The sequence below is a fragment of the Canis aureus genome, chromosome 3 (genome assembly GCF_053574225.1).
Source record: "Canis aureus isolate CA01 chromosome 3, VMU_Caureus_v.1.0, whole genome shotgun sequence".
Taxonomy (NCBI): Eukaryota; Metazoa; Chordata; class Mammalia; order Carnivora; family Canidae; genus Canis; species Canis aureus.
The window spans coordinates 28,330,435-28,353,719 of NC_135613.1; the positions used below are offsets into that span (position 1 = coordinate 28,330,435).

Consider the following 23,285-nt stretch of genomic DNA (forward strand, 5'->3'; position numbering starts at 1 on the left):
AGAAAAAGCATCTATGAAAGAAGAGTCGATCTATACAGCAAATTTCATTGTTGTCTTGTAAGAAATTGCCATGGCCACCCTGGCCTACAGTACCCACCACCCTGAGCATCTTGCAACCACTACATCAAGGCAAGACCCACCACCAACGAAAAGGTCACAACTCACTGAAAGCTCAGATGATTGTTAGCATTTTTCAGCAATGTTTTTAAATTAAGGTTCTGTACATTTTTTAAGACATAATGCTATTACATATTTAATAGAGCACAGTATAGTATAAACCTAACTTTCATATGCACTGGAAACAAAAACACTCATTTGACTCATTTTATTGTGATACTTGCTTTATTGCAGAGGCCTGGGATGAAAACTCCAAGATCTCTGAGGTATGCCTGTATTCCAGACACAGGACTCCTGTCTCTCCTACATCTATTTCCTATGCTTTATCATCAGGAGGCATGGATGCCAGGACGGAGAGTAAACACGTAATCCAATATTCTAAAGTCCCAATTTGCTCTGGTAACTCATAAACACCTTGTGCCACTTGCTTCAATCACAAAATTTTTACATTTACCCTCATTTCACTGTTTTATCATTTTAAAAAGTTATATGTAAAAGGTAAATTAAAAGCAAACATTCAAAAAGGATGCCATTCCAGTTGACCCATTTATTCACTTGACAGCATTTATTCAGACTCCACACTGCGCCAGGCCCTGCCCTACACACTGAAGATATGAGATGAACAGGACAGAGGCCCTGCCCTTGTGGGGCTTCCATTCTTGTAGGAGACAAGACAGCAACCAGCACATAATTCTATCACTGCTCTGGAGACAAGAACTTTATGAAAAGAGAGGCTCACCAAGGGGCCCGAGGATGATCACTGAGACCTCTGTGACCAGGTAGCATTGGACAGACTTGCTCTTCCACAGCCAGGTCACACTGTGGATCTCCCACATAAGAACTGTGAGTAAAGCAAGAGTAGGCCACTTTAAATGACTTCATTTTCAGTGACATTCAGCTCACATTAATTTGGGGTTTTAAGTGTGATCACTTCACTAATGGAATTGTCTCAGAGCCAGATGTGGGGCTGCAGGATGTCAAGATCCCCTTACAAGTTCCTCCAGTGCTCAGTCCAAAGGGCCAGCCCTCACCGCTCCAGCTCTGTGGGTCCCTCTTCTTGCTGCACCCATGAACAAGTGTGTGGTGAAAGCCTGAAATAAATAAGTGTAAAATGGGTCAAGACCATCGCTTCTATTTCTGTTTTTAACTGAAGAAAATGTGCCCCATTTCCAGAGGCAGAGAGAGAAGGAGACGTCTGAATAAAGACAAACTACGGTTTGTATAGAACATATGTATGTCTGTGTGTGTGCGTATGTACATATAAATCACTTCCCTACAGTAACTCAAAATTGGGTGTTTTACAATCAGCCTTTTTACAATTATTACAATGTAACTTTTATTAGTTGTAGGATGTATCTTTAAGAGGCCACAAGAGTTTTTATTGAATTAAAAATTAAAGGTTCAAAGATGATCAAGGTTCAGATTCAATTAATACTAATTTTAGAAGGATTTTTTACTGACTATGCATATTCAGTAAATGACTTAAGTTTTTGTTTTCTTTTTTCTACCACAGCATCCCCAAGGAGTCATTATGTACAATCAGCTCTCTAATTCAGATTAGCGTGTCTAAGTACATATTGATGCAACACAACACAATGCTTTGAGAGGCTCCCCTGCTAGACACCATTAGGTGAAGCACAGGAATGAGAAGGTGGACAGCTCACACTAAATCCCCAGCACTGCCACTCGGTACTTCCAAGCAGCTTCACAGGTCAGAGGAATGCAGTATTCCAAGGAATACTGAATGAGGAGTAGGAATAACATTTCCTTAATTATGTAAGATCCTAATAAGCTACAGGTTGACTTTCCACACTGGCCCTTAAACCACCAAATGCACACTAGTGCTGAGGAAAGCAACAGAAGGTCTGCTCATTCTGATCTGTCTCACTTACCTCCCCTTGCTTGGGTGCTACTGGAGGGGAAGAGCCATTTTAAAGTCAGTGATTTTGGGTAAAACACTGAACACTCGTGCTAATGAGTCTTTGAGAAGCTGGGAAAACCTCTGCGAGGGGGGTTGAAGGGGTGGGGTGGGGGGAATGTGTAATGCTAATTTGCTTTTCTACTATGGGAATGATTTCTAACCAAACCTCAAATTGACTGAACAGAAGCATGACTAGTGAATTCCCATGGAGCCAGGTACTTATGAAAGAACCATCATATTCAAGCATGTATCCAATGCAGAGAGGCAAGTCAGTTTCATAAGCCTCAAGGATGGTACTAAAAAGGACAGGTCATGGAAAGAAAAGAGCTGTGGGCTTCTTACAAGGAGAGTCCTCACATTTATGATCTATTCCCTTAGTTGTTAGTCAATTAAATAATTAGTTAATTAAGACACCAGAACAACAAACTGAAGATTTCTAGGCGATTAAATGTAAATTACATTTTTTTTTAAATATAAAATGTGACTCTCTGTGGAATCAGACAGCAGCTTCTGACTTGTTCTCTGAATATTTGCTTTCTGCCACCCAAATTATAAGACTACATAAATGAAAATGGTATTCATTCTCTTCCCCTAAAATATTAGGTTTACCTTTTTGGCTTGAAAAGGTAACATTGGTTACCTTTGGTAACAGTGGTAACATTTGGTTACACTGGTAATATTGGTACATTACCCCACCATTCCTTCCTGGTTCATCCATACACATTCATTTACTCACAGCCATGCACAACGCTGGGCTGGGCTCTAGGGAAAGAGAAGTTGGTGAGGTCTAGCACCTGCTCCAAGGAGCTCAAAGTTTAGGGGACTAATAACACCAATAAAGAGACAAAATACAATATGCTGTGGCCAGGGACATGGAAAGCAGTGCCCATTAAAAGTGAGCCAACAGGACAGGCTGTGCAAAAAGGGTGCACAGAGAAGTGACATCCGGGTTGGCCTATAGAAAGAGCCTGTCTGCCAGGCACAAAACCAGGAAGGGTGGGAGCAGAGGAGGACAGGGGGAGTGGTGGGGCAGGTGGGGCAGGTTGTATCCGTAAATGAATAGCCCCAGCTACATGCACAGATGGGTGTTTTGAGTTAATAAATGCTTTATTAATAAACGCCAATTGAGATGACAACACAGAGAAGCATCCAGAGAGCTGGTGTACACATGAGTTCTAGGACAAGGGCGGCCGAGGGCTTGCCCCCTACAGAACAAGCATCCACTTTGGTTAGGGTTATGAAGGCCACGCTGGATCAAGTTTCAGTGTCAGCAGTAAATTTCTGAAGGAACAAAAGTACAAGTTCAAATGTTATGCTTTGGATTTTTTTTTTTTTTTTTGAGGCGAGAATTATAAGAAGAGCATGCTAGTGACCCAGATCTAAATAAAAAATAATGAACAAGTGTCAAAGCGCTTACTTTCCTAGTCTCCTAGACACACTGACCTTCACTTTCAAGAAAACTAGACTTGTGTGTGGACCAAATTAAGTTAATCATTCCAAAAATGCTTTTAAAAAGCTAATGCTTTGGTTCTCTTACATAACATGTGTTATCATTTACAAGTAGCATCATAAACCCACTCTTCTTTTGTTGGAATAAGTTCCAGTCCACTCGTCATAAAGATTTATGTGTGAAGGAGTGACTTTATAAGCAAAACACCATTTAGTAGAGAGAAAAAGCTCAAAACCAACTGCAATAAAGCCATCAATGTTCTTTTAACTTCTCGCTTAATTTCCACTTCTTGGTATTCATCCACTTCCCTATTAGATGGAAACATTTTAATTAGAATAAAGAGAGTTTAAGAAAACTTATGTAATGAGTAAGCTTTCCTTATTACTAAATTGTGTTTACTGAGTTTTCTTTCGCATGAGTACAATGGTGCCAGAAGAAAGACATTACACTTATAGACGATGCACACTTAGCAACCAGGTGGACTCGGTGACACTCATGGTTATTACTGAAGTCTGGATGCTAACAAAACAAAATACCTAGACCCCACATTCTCGCACCATTAGTTCATACAAAATGAACAAGCAATTACTCCTTCAAAACAGAAGTCATCCAAGAATATAAAGTTCACAAATACATGGCTCAAAACAGACTCTTCCTAAATATCAAGGCTGGTAAGATTTATTTTATTTTATTTTATTTTATTTATATTTTATTTTATTTATATTTTATTTATTTATATTTTATTATTTTATTTATTTTATTTTATTTTATTTTATTCATTTTATTTTGTCTTACTTACTTACTGGTTAACCTAACCAAACTAGAGAGAAGCTAAAATAATTTAAACTTGATAAAGGTACAGAATTGAGGTATCCATGCACCTGTTTCCCCGGAGCTCATTAGCTGTATAGAAAGGAGCAAGAGCACGTGAGCAGCTGCAGCATTCCCATTTACCCTTTCTAAACACTTGAATTTTCCTGGCCTACAAGGCTAAAAAAACAGCTTCCGGCCCCATCATCAACTTTTATTAATCTTTAAAGACATATTGTGGATCAAAGCCAAATACTAAGTGTATTTATCTATGTAACTTATTATACACCCAGGTATATACACCCAGGTGTGCATGTGTACCATATATTTATATAAAAATCCTCTACGCGGTAAAAGGCTGACCATGACCATGCCTGCCCTTTCAAAAGCATCAGATGAGGACAGGCAGGTTTTGTAGGCAGCCGTCTGCATCACATGGGACTACCTCGAAGCTACTAAACGCCAACTTCTGTAGAGATTCAAGCACATTTCAGGGTGAAACATAACTAACATTTGAGGTATCTGAGGATTATGCCAAAACAAAGACCAAAATTAAAGATAGGACTAAATAAAGATAAAAATCTAAAGGGTTATTTTTTTCCTGGTGCAGGGGTGGTGGTGGAGGAAATGGCTATAATGAGTTGCCCACATGGAGTTAACATTTTCATTAGTGAGGCAATGAAAAGCCTTCTGGATGAAAATAAAAACCCAAGTGAAAAGCTGCCATTTTTGGAAGATCTTGTCAAAATTATGGCCTTGTGTTCTGACACTTCACTGTGACTCAGAAGTCTTGTCCCAAACCCATCATTCCAAGGAGGTACCACCTGGATTTAAAATGAGGCTAGAGCAATCCCTCAGAACCTCACAGATGCTCTGAGAAGTAGGACAGGGTTAGAGTTAGGAAATGCTCTTTGGTGGGTAGAAGGTTAGAGCAGTGAGCACTGAAACATCAATCATACCAACAGCCACAGCATCCCCCTTCTGCCTCTCCAACCCTGTTACTCTCAAAAGGGGTCATAAGTGCTTTCAAATCCATGCAGACAATCCTTCCTAAACACTGGCCTGTTCCTTGACCCACTCCTCTCTAATAACCTTACTTGAACCATACTTCCATGATAATCTTCAACCTGTCCAAGATGGTAGCCATGAGCCACATGTGGATACTGAGCACTTGAAATTGTGCCTGGTCTGAATTAAGAGATGCTCAAAGTATAAAATCCGTTTTGGATTTCAAAGACTTAGTACAAAATAAATGTAAAATATCTCAAAAATTTTTATATTAATTACATGTTCACATATTTTAGATATTGAGCTTAATGTATCATTAAATTTAATTCCATTTATTTTTCACTTTTTTAAAACATGGCTTTTAAAACATTCAAAATTACACATGTGACTCACATTGTATTTCTATTGGACAGCACTGCCCTCGGCCTTGATGTTAACCATAACTGCACTCCATCACAATCAAATTCAAGCATCCCTGTCTTTGACTATCTCTATTCCAACCATTCTTTTTTTTTTTTTTTTTTTTTTTTTTTTTTAAAGAGAGAAGTGGGTGGTCAGGAGGAGAGAAGAGAGAGAATACCAAAGCAGGCTCCACGCCCAGAGCAGAGCACAAACTCGGGGCTCGATTCTATACCCTGAGATCCATGATCTGAGCTGAAATCAAGAGTTGAATCAGATGCTTAACTAAGCCACCCAGGTACTCTGCCCCTCCACTCCAACCATTCCTGATCCTATTCCTTGAAAAACTCTGATGCCATGGCCTCTTGCTGCCCTCATCTCCCTCATGCTTCCCTTTTTGCTATCTGTCTGGCTTAAAGTATCAGTCCATCGTTACAGCTCAGCTCCTTTGCCCCTTCCCCCAGCAAAATCCCAATCCCCGGTTAAACCCTACTCTGCCCCCTCACAGCATGCATTTGGGCAGCAGAAAGCAGAACTCTTTGAAAGCACCAGCTCTGCTTCCTGTCCTCCCATTTTTGCTTGAACCAGCCGGGACAGGGCTTTTGTCCTCACCACTTCACTCATCCAGCTCATATCAAAGTCACTACTGACCTCCATGCTGCCAGGTACATGGTCAATTCTGTCTGCATCTTAGCCGACCGTTAGCAGCATTTGACACAGAGGATCATTCTCTCTGCTTTGAAACACATTCTTCCAGACCTCACCCTCTTGGTTTTCCTTCTTCTGGTGGTTCCCTACCATTCTTATTTGCTTCCTTCTCCTTCCTCTTCACACCCCAGTGCTCCGTGTTTGAACACCTCTCCCTATCCATACCCCATTCACATCCCATGCATCCCACAGCTGTAAGAACCTTCTACATGCCAAAATACTGAGAAGTCTGGCTCGAGCCTAGGCCTCTCCTCTAGATTACAATTCATATATGTGACTGTCTAGTCAACACCTCCACTTGGCATGTTAGAGTTAACACGTCCAAAACACAACTCTTGCTTTCTCCTCACCCTTTCTCCCCAACCTGCAGCTCCCACGGGCTTCCCAATCTCAGCAAAGAGAAGCTGCATTCCCCCAGCTGCTCAGTGCAAAAACATTGGCATCCAACCCAACTCCTCATATTTGCACACAACCTGTCCGCTCTCCCTCAAAAACACATCCAGTATCTGACCACTTCTCACCACCCTGGTTCAGGCCACCATCAGACCTCACGATGGTCTCCTCACTGGTCTCCTTACTTCCAGCCCTATGGCCCTAAACTAGGGTCAGCAAACTTTTTCTTAAAGGGCCCGATAGTAAATATTTTAGGCTCTGTGGGCCAGATGGTCTCTGTCGCAACCACTCAACTTGGCTGTTGCAGCTCAAAAGCAGACTCCAACAATATGCAAATGAATGAGTGTGGCCCTATTCCAATAAAACTTGAACTTAAATGGACACTGAAATTTGAATTACGTATAATTTCCATGTACAAATTATTACTCATCTAATTTTTTTCAACCATTTAAAAATGTAAAAAGCATCTTAGTTTGCAGGCTGCACGAAAACAGGTACCTGGCTGGATCCAGCCTTCACCTGATGGGCTTGCCGACCCCTGCCCTAAACTATACTCTGCACTGCATTCAGAATGATCCCTTAAATCATGCTATCTTCCTGCTCAACAATTCTCATATGGCTTCCTTTCTCATTCGCTAAAATCAGAAGACTTTACTGTGCCCCATCAAGCCCTGTGAGACACGGCCCCTGGCTACCTCATCCTACTCTTCTCACCACACCCACTCAGAGCAATCACACTGGCCTCCTTGCTGTTCTCTTCACTTCTTCTCCAGTACTGCCAAACCCACATCCATCTGGGGACCGTTCCTTCTGTTTTCCCTCTGCTTGGAATACTCTTACTCCAGATACCACCTGGATCACTGTGTCACTTCCTTCAAATCACTTTACCAGACACCTGCCCAAGTCAAGCTCTCTAACATAGCACACACCTGCACACCCCCAGGCTAACATCCAGGAACCCTCTCAACGGTTCACTTTGCTTTCACTGATCTTCATCACACCTAGTATCATCAGCATTTCTGTGTTGGTGTAGAAATAAACAGATTAGGCGGTTGCTTAAAAGAGAAAATCACATAGTGTGAAGAGCATGAAACCTGATGGCAGGTCAACAGGGTTGGAAGACCAGCAGCACCGCGTCCTGCTATCTGACACTGAGCACTTATTTCTATCTCTCTGTACCCCGGTTTCCTTGCCTACAAAACAAGGAGAAGAACACCTACCTCCTCAGTGCTCTGAGGAGTACCTAGTTAATAAACACTACTGGCACACAGAATCCTTCAATTACTGTTACTTAGTTTCTGTTTATTGGTTGTGACTCCTCCTCCCCCACTCAGAAAACAAGCTCTTTGAGGAGAATGGCCTTCTTCTGTTTACTGCTTTATTTCCAGTAACTAGGACAGCGCCTGCTACTAGGCATTCAACTAAGTACTCAATCAATGAATAAGTGCTTGGATTTAAGTCATTTGAGGGTGGACAACACTCCACCACCACCACTCCCAACCCCATCAACACCCAGGTACTGGGGAGAGCAAAAGCTCTCTTCATGCCCACCACAGAATAAGAAATTAAAAACCTCCTATTCCAGGTGGGTTTCTTTGCTGATGCTTCCTTCTCTCTGTGGAGAAACATTTGCTACCCTGAAAGGAAGAGCTTCTGTCATCCTCTGAGCAGCAACACATCACCTCCTAGGAAACCTCCTACAACCGAACACTGTGCTACACACAGGAGGGTTACATGCTAAGGTCTCCAACCAAACGAGAGAAGAAACAGACTTCGTAGCTGGTCAAGTTCAAATTCTGCACATAAAATGGCGACTCACTACTTAGGAGCACTTTGTCTCTAAGGTCTGACAGACAGTATTTCCTGGACACACACATCCAAGACCACTTATTCAAATTAGCTTGCATTTATTTAACTGGCTTCTTCTAAAACCAAAGAGGATCTCCCCAAATAACAGAAGTCTTCCCCAAGCAAAAAGACGGTGAAAACATTTCTGTCTCCTCATCACATGGATGTGTCACTCACAGAGCATCACAAGTTTGTAGATTTGGCATGTCTGCTAAGATGATGGAGTTCTGATTTACCGACAGTATTATGAGGAGTTAAAGTACTTCTGGGTTCTACAACTTTGTGACACGGTCTTGTGTGTGTGTGTGTGTGTGTGTGTGTGTGTGTGTGTGAGAGAGAGAGAGACACGGTCTTTAATGTGAAGACACCTATATACATCCCGGTGTGACACAGGCTTTTTCTGTTGAGAGCCCTGTTTCCTTTAAAAGAAACAGGGATAAGGCCATGTCGCACTAAAAATTGTGGCGTATTACAAAAAAATAATAACAATAAAATAAAATAAAATAGAATAAAAATAAAATAAAATAAAAATAAAAGAAACAGGGATAAGGTCTCCTACAATTAAGCAAAGCAGAAACTACTCTCTTAACCCTCTAAACTAAGATGTTTCACTGTGAAATAGAAAATGAACATCTTCAATGCTGGTTCTTTTTTTTTTTTTTTTTAATTTTTATTTATTTATGATAGTCACACCCAGAGAGAGAGAGAGAGAGAGAGGCGGAGACATAGGCAGAGGGAGAAGCAGGCTCCATGCACCAGGAGCCCGATATGGGATTCGATCCCGGGTCTCCAGGATCACGCCCTGGGCCAAAGGCAGGCGCTAAACCGCTGCGCCACCCAGGGATCCCTCAATGCTGGTTCTAACAAACAGAAAATAAATGAGTGAGACATAGGTGGTAAAAACATAGCTACATCAACTGGCATGTAACTGAGCTATAGATCTACCCACCGGCAGTGCAGTAATTGCAGAAAGTCATGAGCAAAGATGAGCAAACGATTACAAGGAAGGGTAAGAAACTGGAGGCTAAGGAGTGGATGCATCTCAAGAGGTCCAGGTGAACTGGCGTGGACCTTCCATAGCCTCTTCTCTGCACTGCCTTGGCCTCCTGCTAACAGTGGCATGACCTAAACACGTTCATGGAGCTCCTTGGGTGGAGGTTCTTCTAAGGGGTAAGACCTGAGATAGGTATCTTTTTGTTATCCCCTGTGGTTGTTTTGTTTTTTTTTTTTTTTTTTTGAATTCTGTACTTGGTTGGTCATTAAGGTCACTGTGACATAAGCAGCACAGAGGACCTATACAAGCAAGGCAGACACATATCCCCTATCTCAATACTACACTGCTATATGGTGGCAAAAACTCGAAAAAATTGGGATGATAGCACTCTAATTTAAAACTGTATTTAGCTGATGATCCTAAATAACACTTTGTCAGCTTTTGTGATCTAGCACAAAACCACATGCCTTGTGATATACCAGCTGGGCTGTGGTAATGCCCTTGACTGAAGTTTCAAAGCTTTGGTTGGGATATAACTTTGATGTATCGTGTTTCCATTTCAAACTACAGTGATTATCCCTGGATGTGGCATCACATAGAGTACTAACAAAATTAGATTAGGCTAGTTAATACGAGTACCCCTCCCCTCTGGTGCCATCCCTGAGAGATGCCAGTCTCCGCTTTGCTTGTTTGCAAGACCAAAAAGCCATGGCTGTTTGGTTTACAGGATGCAGGCATAAGAACCATCTGCCTGGTCTGGTGTTTCTTTAATTAAAACTTTAATTACAGATATATCTCTGCACAGATACGTGCAGTCTATCAGCTCCTGTTCTTAATTACCTGTGCTAATGAGAATGGAAAGAGTGAGTGTTTGCTGAGCGTCTACTATGTGCAAGCTCCTGTGCCAGACGCTGTAACTTGTACAGGAGCCGGCAAAACCAAGTCAAGGCAACAGCCCAGCCCAGGGTTTCAACCCTCCCTATCAGTGCTCCTGCCACTGTACATATGAGAAGTAAAACACTCAGGTTTCTCCTTGGAAAAATGAAGGGCAAAGAGGGGTAAAAATACTCAAAAGGACCAGCATGGGGGGTGGGGGGGACTGGACAATCAAACCAGAATAACCAAAGTTCTGAGGTAGGCACATGTGCAATTTGTCATCAGGCAGTGTATCTGCAAACCTAGGTGAAGACGTGTGCGCAAAGTGGAAAGTCTGGTCTAAATCCTAGGATTTGGGAGCATGTCATACAGTCCACGGTAACCACGGCCACAGTTTCCCAGGGAAACAAGAAGCACCAACAAGAACAAACAGGAAAGGTTTCCCGTGCTCTCCTGACCATGCAGCCACATGGCTGCCGCCTCTCCTCCTCCAACTCCCTCTCTGGCAAGAGCTGAGTGCCAATGAGGAATGGCCAGAACAGCTTCTCATCCTCGGAGCGCGTTTCCCAGAGCCAGAGATGCCCAAAGAAAGGCGAACCTCCATCAGAGGGCTCCCACAGTGGCCAGATGGGGGCCGGGAGGAGGCTCCAGGGTGGCCCCCAAAGCACTAGGCCCCGCTGAGTCTGTTCACGTGAGGGGCACAGACACAGGAGGGCCAGCTGCTCAGCCACCGTATCTCAAGGCATAAGAAGAGTGGCACACAGCCTCGGGTGTCACAGTTCCTGTTCTGCTACCCTCACTAAGTGTGTGTGTGAGGGGGCGGGGGACGCCGAGGAAGGGCCTTCCCTTCTCAGGAGCAAAGTGAGAAGTCCAACCCACACAGCCTCATAGTCTAGCTCTAAACACCATGCAGCAAACACACGGAAAGCTTGATACCAAGGGCCTCAAGAACGATCAAGTCCATCCTACTGCCCCACACTCTGTCCTACTCAGTGAATCGCCAACAAAAGCTGACAATGTTCAGACTAACACTTCTAAAAGATCGATAGGAAGGCAAATTAAGAAATGTTGATGTGAACACCTATTTCATGTTAGGCCCCCTGGAGGCTTCCAAGTGCTTTAAGGTCCAAGGACAGACACATCCAGAGGGATCTGCCCCAGGACAGAGACGAAGAAAAAGAGGAAGGACAGGAGCAGGATGATTTGGGAGCTAGAGGAAAGGAGGGAAAAATAAAGCAAACTAGATGGAAGAAGAAAAGAGAAGTGATAGAAGGTGGCATTGGAGCCCCCTAACTGTATTCAGCTCTGTGACTAACTTCAAATCCAGTTGTGGAGAGGGTCAGATGCCCACTTCTTAGAAGACTATGTTCTACGGAGTGGACAGCTGGGACTTTTCCCACAGAAGGGGTGCTGATTACAGGTGGCTGAATTACTAAATTGGCCCGCAAAGGCCCATTTAACTCACAATGTAGCTAACTATAGAATAGCACTGGCCCATGTTCTAGAAGCAGAGGTCCAATTATTTAACTTTTTTTTTCTGATCATAACATAAATTTCTTGTATTTCTGAATCTACCGATTCTGCTAGAATGGCCAGATCAGACCCTGGGACACGGCCAGGGCTCCATACTTTAAACCTGTACAAGTGATCCTGGATGTGCAGCCAAGAGGGAGAAAGCCCTGTTAGGGAGCCCCTGTAAGCGTCACATGTATGCTGGAGCCTTCCTGGCAATGGTGGTGGCAGGTCACTGAGGCTTTACTAAGTTGGGGTTACGAAGAGCTAAGAGACAGTAATGCACATGGCTGAGTCTCCTGCAACCAAATGGCAAATTTATTTTCTGTCAGGAGTATAGCCACATTTGCCGGTAAAAATAAGGGGACAGGTGCCAGAAGGACAGTACCTACATTTAAGTCTCAGTCCCATTATTTTCTAGGAGTATTGCCCTATGAGGGCTGATTTAACCACCTGATCAATCAGTGTTTTCAGGTGCAAAATAGGGTGGACACACTACTCACCTCATAGATAAATTTAGATAATTACAATGTATGGAAAGCACCTGGAAAAATACGTGACCTGCCCTCTGCAGTGGTGACTTCCTTCCCCTTCTTCAACTTCGGAGGAAGCACAGAAACCTCATTCAGTTTTCTGCCTCCTTGGGAGCCAAAACTGTGAAAGACATGCCTCTCCCATGGATTTCTTTTCTTGCATCTCCACAGTCAAAAACCACTAACATGAATGGGTTAAGTGCTCTTACTCATCTACCTTTTCTTCCTAAAAGGTTAGAAGCCCAGATTTGCCTTTACACACCTGAACCTGAATATGTTCAGAGGTGCCCAATAACTGAGCATCCCAGACCCTCTTCCCACAAGCACACCTGGCTCTCCCAGACAACATCAGGAGACTAACAGGGAAGCTCTCTGAAGCTTCATGTCCTGTGACATTTGTGTCTCCCTCAGAATTCTGTGTCACTGAAACTCCACCCTGCCTGGGTCTCTCCCAGCGTGCCACAGACACTGCCTCCCCGCATGCCGCCCCTTGCTCTAAGTACTTTGCAGACACCTACCCCTAAAGATGCACCATGACCCTCTGAGCAGGGGGCTGTTCTTATCAGCTCCATTTTAAAGAGGAAGGAAACTGAGGCACAGAGAGGTCAAACCACTTGCAAGGGGCCAAGGTGGGAGGTGGCACTTGACCCCAGGCAACCTGGCCATTCACCACAGACTTCACTACAACCACCTCTCAGCATGACAGTCACAGCTGCCAACAGCAAAGCCACAGGACAAAGTTTAATTTCAAAAGTACCCTCCTTCTGGGTTCCCAGTGTGTCCAGCACACTGTGTCTCATTTATCCTGTCAACAACCCCAAAAAGCAAGGAGACATAACAATATCTACATTTCACGTGGGATAAAACTGAAGATCCATGAGATGTTTTACAGACTCCTTTACTGTTAAACTGAACAACTGATTTCACTGTTTTTAATAACATCAACATGGAAGTCCTCTGAAGTCTTTCTATTCCAGTTCTTTAGTTTTGTAGAACTTCCTCAAAAGATATAAATGGCACATCCAGATACCCTGCTAGTCAAAAGCAGGTTTTTCTGACTCCCAGATTAGTTTTCTCTGAATCATGCGTACAAAAACTATATCCAGGTGGCTTACAACTTACTAGAATCCCTAAATACTAACCGAATAAGCAATGTTTATTGAAAAGTAAGTAATAAGTATGTCCGAATGCTAGCTATCTTAGAAAAATTAAGTTATTTTAAAATTTGCTAAGCAAAAAACTTTAAAGAAAACCTAACTGACCTAATTGCAAATAAAACATCACAATAAAAACATTTCTCTTGTGCATCTATTTGTCTCTTCAGCTCCTACTGGATTTAGGAATAAAGTAGCTGACTATCTCTAGGACACATGGGAGCCTACAGGCAAGATGTCAAGAGGCCCTGATTCTGTCAACAGGGAGCTTGTGACTCTCTGGGGACCACGAGCCCACTCCCCTCAGGGATTAGGTGGCTACAGGCTGTTTCAGCAAGAGGAGCAGAGCACATCCTGTGCAATAAACTCAAGCTGTACACTACTCCTTCAATGGAGGAAGGATAACACATCAGAGGAACAAATAATGGGTGGAATCTGAAAAACATTCCTACACAACTCTGAAAACATTCTCATTAAAAACACACACACACACACACAACACCTTAAATGCAAGGCAACAAATAAGTTGCTCACAGCTATTGAGACATTCATTCCATATACTTTCTGTCTTTGTAATAGGATTTGTATTTCTCAGCTCTTGGTATTTTGAGATTCTGTGAAAAGATAGCCAAGGTCAAAGACAGTTTTCCAGGTATGTAAATATAACAGACAAAAACAAGCTAGTACGCCTGAAGAAGTGTTCATGAGAGTTCCAATCTCCAACGAACAGCTCACTACACCTAATTTTAATTTGTGGTTCTAATGAATGACATAAACTTTTATAGGTATCAACAAAGCTCAGAGAGGACTTAAATCCATTTCAGTGCTCATTTAGCAGCTTCAGCTGTGTGCAATTAAAGCATCAGCATTAAATGTTAGAGAATAAAATAATGAGACACTTAAAAAATAATCTGCACTTCAGCAGGCCACACTAAGAAATTTCACATGATTTTCTTTTAAGGAACATGATTTCTTAGGAATATCTGAGCGGTTCAATTCAAGTTTGATTTTTGTTTTTAGACTTTGGTTTGTTTTGATTTTGAAAAATAATTTTCTGAAAAGCAGAATACAGTTAAAAATGTCTGAACAACAGTCACAAAACAGCATATGTCATAAAGCAATCAGGTATACAGACCAATGCAGCTGACTACCCAGGCTTCAGCAGAGACAAAAGCACATTTCTGACCATGTTAAAAATGTTGCTTTTTTTTAAGTTATGCCTCAAATAAAGAAATAAATATTAAAGGAGGAAAAATGTACATTCTGAGAAAAAGATAATTTTCTTATCTTCTAGTCCATACATGGAATTAGAGGCTCAACTTTCTGTCTAATAATACGTGAGAATATAAAATGTAATCTGAGGTTGTAGTATGTGGCAGCTAAGACTGCTAAGCTCAAATTGCCACTATTTCTGAAAGAAAGAGGAGGTAATCTGTATAGGCAGGGTGTGTGCTGATGGGGAGGGGGTGTGTGTGGAAGGAGGTGGTGGTGGCTGGCTGTTGTGCATGTGAGTTATGTGTGATCAGCAAATTAGTCTAGCTATTACAAAACATGAATAGAAAAGGAGATCTACTGTATGGGGAAATGCACTCACTAAACTTAAATTTTAAAAGGATGAAAACACAGATTACACTTTATTTTAAAAACTGAAATGAATTTTAATACAGAAAATGGAGACAGCATTTTGCAAATTTATCGCTCAAAGGGGTATTTCTATTTGAGGAAATCAGCGTGTTACACTTTGAGAGATGAAATGTTACAGCTTGTACACCAAAATTAAAAAATGAAATTAAATTAAAAAATGAAATGGTTACCAAGGTAATGCAGGTCAGGGGATCAAAGGTGAAGGGTCACACATTATTAAAAAGAAATCCAAAAGGACGGCTGCATCATGATCTCTGCAAAACAAAGGAGCTCTAGTAAGTAAAACTAATATCTCCGAGAATTTAAAATCAAGTTCTTGAAAAGAAGACTCCCCTGTAATTGAACACAAGTCATTCCTGATTCTGTGTAGAGGCATTTTTATTTAGGCACAAAACCAAATTTCAATTACCTGTTACCAACAAAATTTTTGTAAAAATTTAACCACACAATCATATTGAAACCCAAAATATCTCCAAATTCTAAGTGACTGAGAAGTACTGACATTTCCACTGGACCCCATACCCTGGTTTCTGGAAATGACAGTGTTTGATAAGTTGCCAATATATCAGAAATCTAATTTGGTCATACTGTGGTGAGTTTTTTTCTTCTCCTCAAGGAATGAGTTCCAAAATTGAGGTTTTGCAAATTTGTTTCATTTGAAGTAGCTGCATAAAATTTCCATTATTGGAACATTTAGTATAACAATGTTCTAGAAGACAGCAATAAAGTGATACATGATAAAATAAACTGTGTAACTCTATCTATTAAGATCTAGTTTCACATTCAACTCTCACTGCACAGGGAAAAAAAGACATTTGAAGCAAAATAACTTGCTAGTTCTACTGGAATTACACCAAATTAAGAGAAGCTTGACAAGAGGAATATCTGACAATGAAAAGTATCTGACACGTTAGGCTTCAATTTCTTCTTATTATTTACTCCTCTTCCTCATTAACAAATTAGAATAGTTTGCTTTAAAAAGGACCAAAAGAACTAAGGTTTTGTTTGGCAACACAAAGCTACCATCTACATCACAACAAACCACACTTAACTTTGCAACAACAAGTATGACAATTAACAGTCACAGCAAATAATTTCCATATTCCTTTTACTACTAAAGGAAGTGAACAGGATCATGATACAGTAATCTTTAGTCTGCTCTCTAAAACCAAACTGAAGCAGGCTGAATTCCCTCATTTCAGGATCCACAGTCCACAGCACTTACTGGACAGCAGGCTCTAACCAGCAGCACAAATGATGGCTCAAGGGTGAGAGGGTAAATGGGAACATAGCTGGCACCAAGGGGAGCAGAAAAGGACCTGGTTTAAATATCATCCTTCTTCCAGGACCCTATCTGCGTTCCATCCCACAGTACCCAACATCAGAGTTTACCTTGTTAAAATCAAATTCCAAAAATACTTATATATTAAAATATAGACAACTGCCCAAAAGGATTTTATTAGAAGGAACCGCATATTCTTTCTGATGGCTTAGAGCAATCAATAAATAAACAAACTCTATAAAATCAGATTTCTGTTCTCCCGATTAGGTTTTGTTAAAAATAACTTACAGAGCTTCATGCACTAGATACAAGTATGTTAGTGCCTTAAGGCCACGATTCTGAAAACGTGATTTCTTTTTTTAAGTTCCATAGCTACTGAAAAGTAAACTAGCATTTCATTTCTCTGGAATGCTCATCTCACGTAAAGCCTGTCACATATGTATTTGTGGCTGGGAGGCATGCAAGCAATTGGGAACACTACAGGAATCGATAGCCCATCAAAAAAAGGTGCATGTTCTTCTTGCAGTGCTCATGCCCACAGCACTCCAGGTGGTTTGCAGTAGGAGGTAAGGAGCCAGCAGTATAACGTTAGGTTGTTTTACTAAAAGATTTCCTATTAAAGTAAGAAAAACCATATCAACTCAGATCAAGGATCTACGTGGATCCCTTCATTACCAAAATACATGTACTTATTAAATAATTTATTCTTAAAACAATGAGTACTTATAGAGGCTTTTCGAAAGTCTTCCAAATCCCTTCTAAAATTCACCAACTCACAAAAATATGCTAGCCCAAATGCTGTACCAGTTTAAACCCTGCCGAAAGTTGCAGAGACTCCAAACCATTCCAACATCATAGAAGCCCAAGTAGTAAGGAACTGCTCTCACTACAACCAACCAAATTCCCATTGATAATTCCATGGAAATGACTACAATCTAAGTAATAAACACACACAAACAGAATAAACTCTCCAACTAAATACTTTCAAGTTCTGACAAACAGGTGACTCTGAATAAATCTGTACCAATAAAGAACACTTTACATGATTCAAGAAAATCTACAAATAATTTTGCTAACTGGGGTGGAGGAAAAGTGTTAAAGGCCACCAGGAAATAGTACATACCTAATATTCAGGGGTCCTAAAATATAATTTAATGCCTAAAGAGGGCTCAAGGACATGGCTCACCTGGGGAACACCTGAATTCAACTTCAACAACCACACATTGTCACCCAGAGCCCCTTCACTGGGGCAGACATTTGCAACATACATACATTTTCCCACAGAAACAATCTGGTAGTTGTCTACTTAACCTGAAATTTGTTGAAGCGACAGGTTGGCTCTGAATTCTAGAAGCTATGAGGGCTGCATAGCTTTTTTATTTTTTCCAAAGGACTGGCCCAAGCTGAAACTTGATGTATACAAAAGATTTTCCTAGCTCTCTTCCTGGGCCCCAGACAGAGTGGCTCAGAAGCCAAATGACCATCTTCAAGTCTCCTCCAGGAGCCCCCCATCTCTCCCCCAGGCCAAGCACTGGTTGACTAAGAATGGACTGAATTTATACATACCAATGCATGTAAAGACTAGGGGGGCTTCCTCAACCAAAAACAAATCCCTCACTGGTATAAATGCCATTTTTACATCAAGGGATACAGAAGGTTCATCTACTGCAAGACAATCCTCTTCCAAAATAATGACTAGTGACTGAATTCAACAAAAAAATGATCAAAAAATTCTAATAACCCCCCAAAACTTTAGGGGCATGACTAACATGCATGCTATCCTCCATCTAAACTGGAGAACTATGCTGCCATAGTGCAGACCATCACAGAAATACACAACCAAGCTTCACTGTCATAAAACCATCAGGTCATCAGAGTTACAGTGAAGAACATTCTTCCAGGGAAATCCTCACCCTTATTAAGCTCTCAACATCTGGACCACTTTTTAGAAGGACATGTTTTCCAACACACCCACTTTGTATTCTAGGTTAATTTGTTTTTGTTTTTGTTTTTTGTCAAGGACCTGCCAGCATTTATAAGCACAGAGAATTGGTTCATTTCTCAACTAAACAGACACATCATTTCTAACGAGGTTAAATCATGACACAAATGCTGCCATTTTTGCATATTACTTACAAAACAAAATACGTGGGAGAACCAAAAAGAAATGAAAAATAAACTGAGAAAATTCAGAGAATCAAAAAGCTAGGAGACAGCCAGAAACAAACATTACAGTAGAATCCTATCTATCTTCCTACTTCTTTACAAAATGTCTAGTTACTCAACGATATGATGCTCAACAGAAACTAATCTCAGCAAGTATATTCAGAGATGAAAAAAGAGAAATGTCCAGACAAAAGTTTATTACAGTGTGAGGCAAAAAAAAATTTTTTACCTATAAATATAAATAAATCACCACCATGTCATTCAATAAAACAGACTAGAATAAAACACACTTGAGCTAAGTATATCCTTCAGTTAAGTGGGTATTATATTCCTATTATACTTTCATGATAGAATTTGTTAGGAATACCATCTATTGAAGAACTAAGTAAATAAAAGCATTTGGTCCTCTGTGCCCTTCCGACAACAGTCACCATCTCTACCATTTCTTCAACCTTTCTAGAAATAAAACTCTGCCAAGTTTCTCAAAGACAGTCTGTTCTAAGATATTTGTCTATTTTTCAAAACTTTCTATCAATGACAGAGCAACCTACACCTACAATCATCGCATTACTTCCACTAGTCCTCAGAAAGAAAAAAGCTAAAAAATACAGGTTAAATCATAGGCCTTTCTACCTATGATTTTATCCTCACCAATACCATTTTTTCTTTTCCTAACAGCTTCAAAGATTTCACAAAAGGATGAAGAGAATGGAAGGAAGGGACAGGGAAGAGCTCCCAGGAACTTTTCAGAGTGATGGACACGCTCGTTATTGTGGAATGGGGCCGGCCACACAGAGTGTCTATGTACCGTTTATTATATGCCAATTATACTTCAACAAAGCCACTTCAGAATGAAGGGGGATGCAAGACAGAGGTCTTGCCCTCGCCTGCACCGTTTGAGCCATGCGGCCACGCTGTGGTCCCCACACAGAGAAAGTACAGAGCCATGGGGAAGTGCGGGACAGACGCTGTTGCTGAGCCACTGAACCCCAACACTGGAACCACATTTTCTAAATTGAAAATCAGGGCACTCTGACGTAGTTTCTCTGAGACTACAAAAATCAGTTTCACACATACTCCTAGCTTTGCAAATGTTATGTAAATTCATGAAATAGTCTCACATTTTTCCATCAGATTTGAAATGTGTATTTTGTCAACTTGTCGTAGCCAAGACCCATTTCTTTCTGGTACTATCCCACAAGGGAAAAATAATAATACAATATGTGCCAAATTCCCCCAAATATAAATTTGTAAGAAATAAAACAAAAGGGAAACAGATTCCTCCACTGTATGTTTTACTTGTACATTACTTGTTTCTAAGCTAAGTGTGCATGCCCATACTTTAACTGTTCTGTGGCTTTCTGCACGATAGTAAGGATCTTTAAGACTCCTACCTTTCCCATCTCCTCTATTCACTGATTCTCAAACTTCAAGCTGAATAAGAAAGAACCCCCTATTTAAATCAAGTCACTTATACAAATTGTTTCCCAAGTCCTGTCACTAAAAGATTACAATTTAGTATATCAAAAGAGGAATTAAAGACTGTAGTTTTGGTAAAACCACTAGGTGAGTCTAACCACAAGAGTCACAATCCTCACTGTAAAAAAAAAAAAAAAAAAAAAGTGCCCAGGTAGGTCTAACCCCACCTTCCCATCTCCCCACACACACCCTGCCTCCTGCTGGCATGGGGTCACAGATGTCAAAGCAGCCAAAGTATAAAGTTAAGGAACAAATTCCAGCTGATAGAAGCTTCAGGCAGTCCTCCCTCCCAATACTATTCACATTTTTTAAATGCCAATTGATCCCTAAAAAGTCTTTAAAACCCAAAAGAATGAAGCTGCACTGGAAGGTCAGTGGCTTCACAAGACACAGGGAGTCCCTTCCTGGGCTCTGAAATCAGGTCATGAGGTTCTGGCTTCCAGTAACTGTTCTACCGCTTACTACTTCCATGACCTTGGACAAATTATTTAATTTTTTATCTGAGTCTCACTCTCTTCATTTACAACATGAAGATAATGACAGCCCTACTTCATAGGGCTGCTGTGAGAATTTATGACAGTAAGTAATATCAACTCCTTGGCATAATGCTTAGGACCTAAAAAGCAATCAACATTAGCCGTGTAACTGTAATGATTATGATACTGATCATCTTATATTCTTTTTCTTATCTCATTCTTTCCAAGACTTACAAGAGGGAGAGATAATGTTATCCCTATTTTTGCAGATGGGCAAAGGTTAAGTTCAAGACATAAATCTCAAAAATGGCAGAGCTGGAATTCAAACTACCTCTGTCCAGATTTGCCCGCTACTCTCTGACTTAGTGCTAGAGGGAACAGAAGGTGTCCCACAGGGGATCCCTGGGTGGCTCGGCAGTTTAGCGCCTGCCTTCAGCCCAGGGTGTGATCCTGGAGTCCTGGTATCGAGTCCCACATCGGGCTCCCTGCATGGAGCCTGCTTCTGCCTCTGCCTGTGTCTGTGTCTGTCTGTCTGTCTCTCTCTCATGAATAAATAATTTTTTTTTTAAGTGTCCCATAGGCCCCAAAAGTGTCACACAGGCTCTGTGCACTGCGGCTCCCAACAAGTTTGGATGATGAGGCAATGAATGAGTAGGTAGGTCCTTGAGGTGAATACACACTTCTCGATCCACTGCTATACCCTTCAGAGGACCACACACAATTCATTTACGAGGATACACTACTATCCTACTATCCTAGGATAGGTAGGATTTAAAGCAGTGGAATGGCAGAATTAAGTGTGCAAATATGCAAATAAGTCTTTTCGTATTTGCATGCTTAAAACAAGGAAGATAAACTGGTTTCCATTCTGCAATTCTACCCACTATTTTAAATAAAGGACAAATTATTTTATTCAATAAATATTTATTGAGCATGAAACTCTGGGGCAGGCTCAGTACAAGAGATCCCCGGGGCACACAGTGAAGGGCAAGAGGCCTGAGCCAGGGAGTGAGGATTCCCACACAGGGCCCTGAGCACAGAATGAAAGAGGAATGCAAGACCCTGTGGAAACCCATGCCTGGAGAACCCCTTGGCTCACAAGGGGGCTTAAATTTTTCCCTAAGGAAATACCATACAGGTGCAATCTGAAGGACCACAAGGTGGGTGGTGACCATCTTCTAAGCAGAGCAAGCAGTGACAAGTAAAAGGCAATGTGGCAGGACACACCTGAGAGTAGAGGGACTCAGGGAGGAGGAAGGGCTTGGGGCTAGGGCAAAGGCTGGACAGTGACAGACATACGATCACACAGGCCTCATGGACCAAGTCAGGACAGTATCTTAAGTACAAGGGGAAATCAATCAAAGGACTGAGAAAAGGGGTACTGCAACCCAAGCACATTTGTGAAAGACCACTCTGGAACCTAGGTGAAGACTGCTTGGGAGGGGACCAGAGTACAAGCAGGGACAGCAGCCACGAGATCCCTCAAAGCAATCTGGGCACAGGTTAATTGTGGTTAGACAGCAGTGGTCGCTGTAAAAAGTGATCTGGACAGAAAGGAAGTTTACTTGCAAAAAGAACTGGCAGGTTTGGAGTCAATGCAGAGTAAAAGAAGGAAGAGTCAAAATGGACTCCAAGGGGAAAAGAGTAACTTTACAGTGGAAAAACCTGATTCCCACCACCGCCTCAGTCAGGTGATCAAGGTGAAGGTCATCGGTGAGCAGTCATGTTCACAGCAGGCACCTTTGTATGATGTGATGAGGATGGCAGCATACCCCTGGGGTCTTCCTTCCCAAAACCCATAACCCTGGCCTAGTGATGAGAAAAACAGAAGGACATCATACAAAATACCTGATCTGTCAAGGTTGACAAAAACAAGGCAAGTCTGAGAAGCTGTCACAGTCCAGAGGGGCCTAAGTAGAGCTGATGACTAAATGTAATGTGGCATCCTGGGTGGGGTCCTGGAACAGAAAAGGACTTTAGGGGAAAACCAAGGTAATCTGAATAATGGGTGGGGTTTAGTTTATAATAATCCATCAGTATTGGTTGACTGGTTGAGACTAGTGTACCAACTTAATGTTAATAGGGGAAACTGGGTGGGGAGTACACAGAAACTCTGAAATATTCCTGCAACTCTTCTGTAAATCTAAACCTATTCTGATTATAGAAGTTTATTTTAGACTGACCCCCAAGCCTGACTTGAGCACCTGGGAGGTGTCCTTTATTGAGACAAGAGAGACAGAGAGGAAGACAATCAGTTCTATTTCAGACCCTCCAGCAGAGATATCAGGTAGGCAGCTCTGGTGTGGAGCTCAGCTGAGAGCGCGGAGTTCAGAAAAACTGAGGAGCCCTGGATGGGCTGAGACTGTGGAATTGGGCAGGGGGAAGAGGTGGTCATTGCGAGAAAGAATGGAAATCAAGAAGCATAGGCCCTCAGATTCCCAGAAATATCCACATTTAACAGTCACACAGGAAAGACGGTCTAGTTTCAAGCCCTAAGGAAATTCCACCTTTAGAT

General features: G+C 41.6%; 1 protein-coding gene and 1 long non-coding RNA gene across 15 annotated transcripts in view; both read right to left on the bottom strand.

Moving 5' to 3' along the window:
• CAMTA1 (calmodulin binding transcription activator 1) overlaps positions 1 to 23,285 on the bottom strand; it is an 847,309-nt gene that overhangs the window by 752,982 nt on the left and 71,042 nt on the right. Inside the window, exon 2 of one of the 14 annotated variants that reach the window (XM_077891387.1) lies at positions 15,538 to 15,621. The exons of the other annotated variants lie outside the window; for them this stretch is intronic. The gene's annotated coding sequence lies outside the window, so the exon portion shown is untranslated. The remainder of the gene's footprint in view (positions 1 to 15,537; positions 15,622 to 23,285) is intronic. 14 annotated transcript variants of the gene reach the window in all.
• LOC144310436 (uncharacterized) overlaps positions 3,125 to 23,285 on the bottom strand; it is a 32,096-nt gene continuing 11,935 nt past the window's right edge. Inside the window, exon 2 of the long non-coding RNA XR_013376161.1 lies at positions 3,125 to 3,319. This is a non-coding gene — a long non-coding RNA (uncharacterized LOC144310436). The remainder of the gene's footprint in view (positions 3,320 to 23,285) is intronic.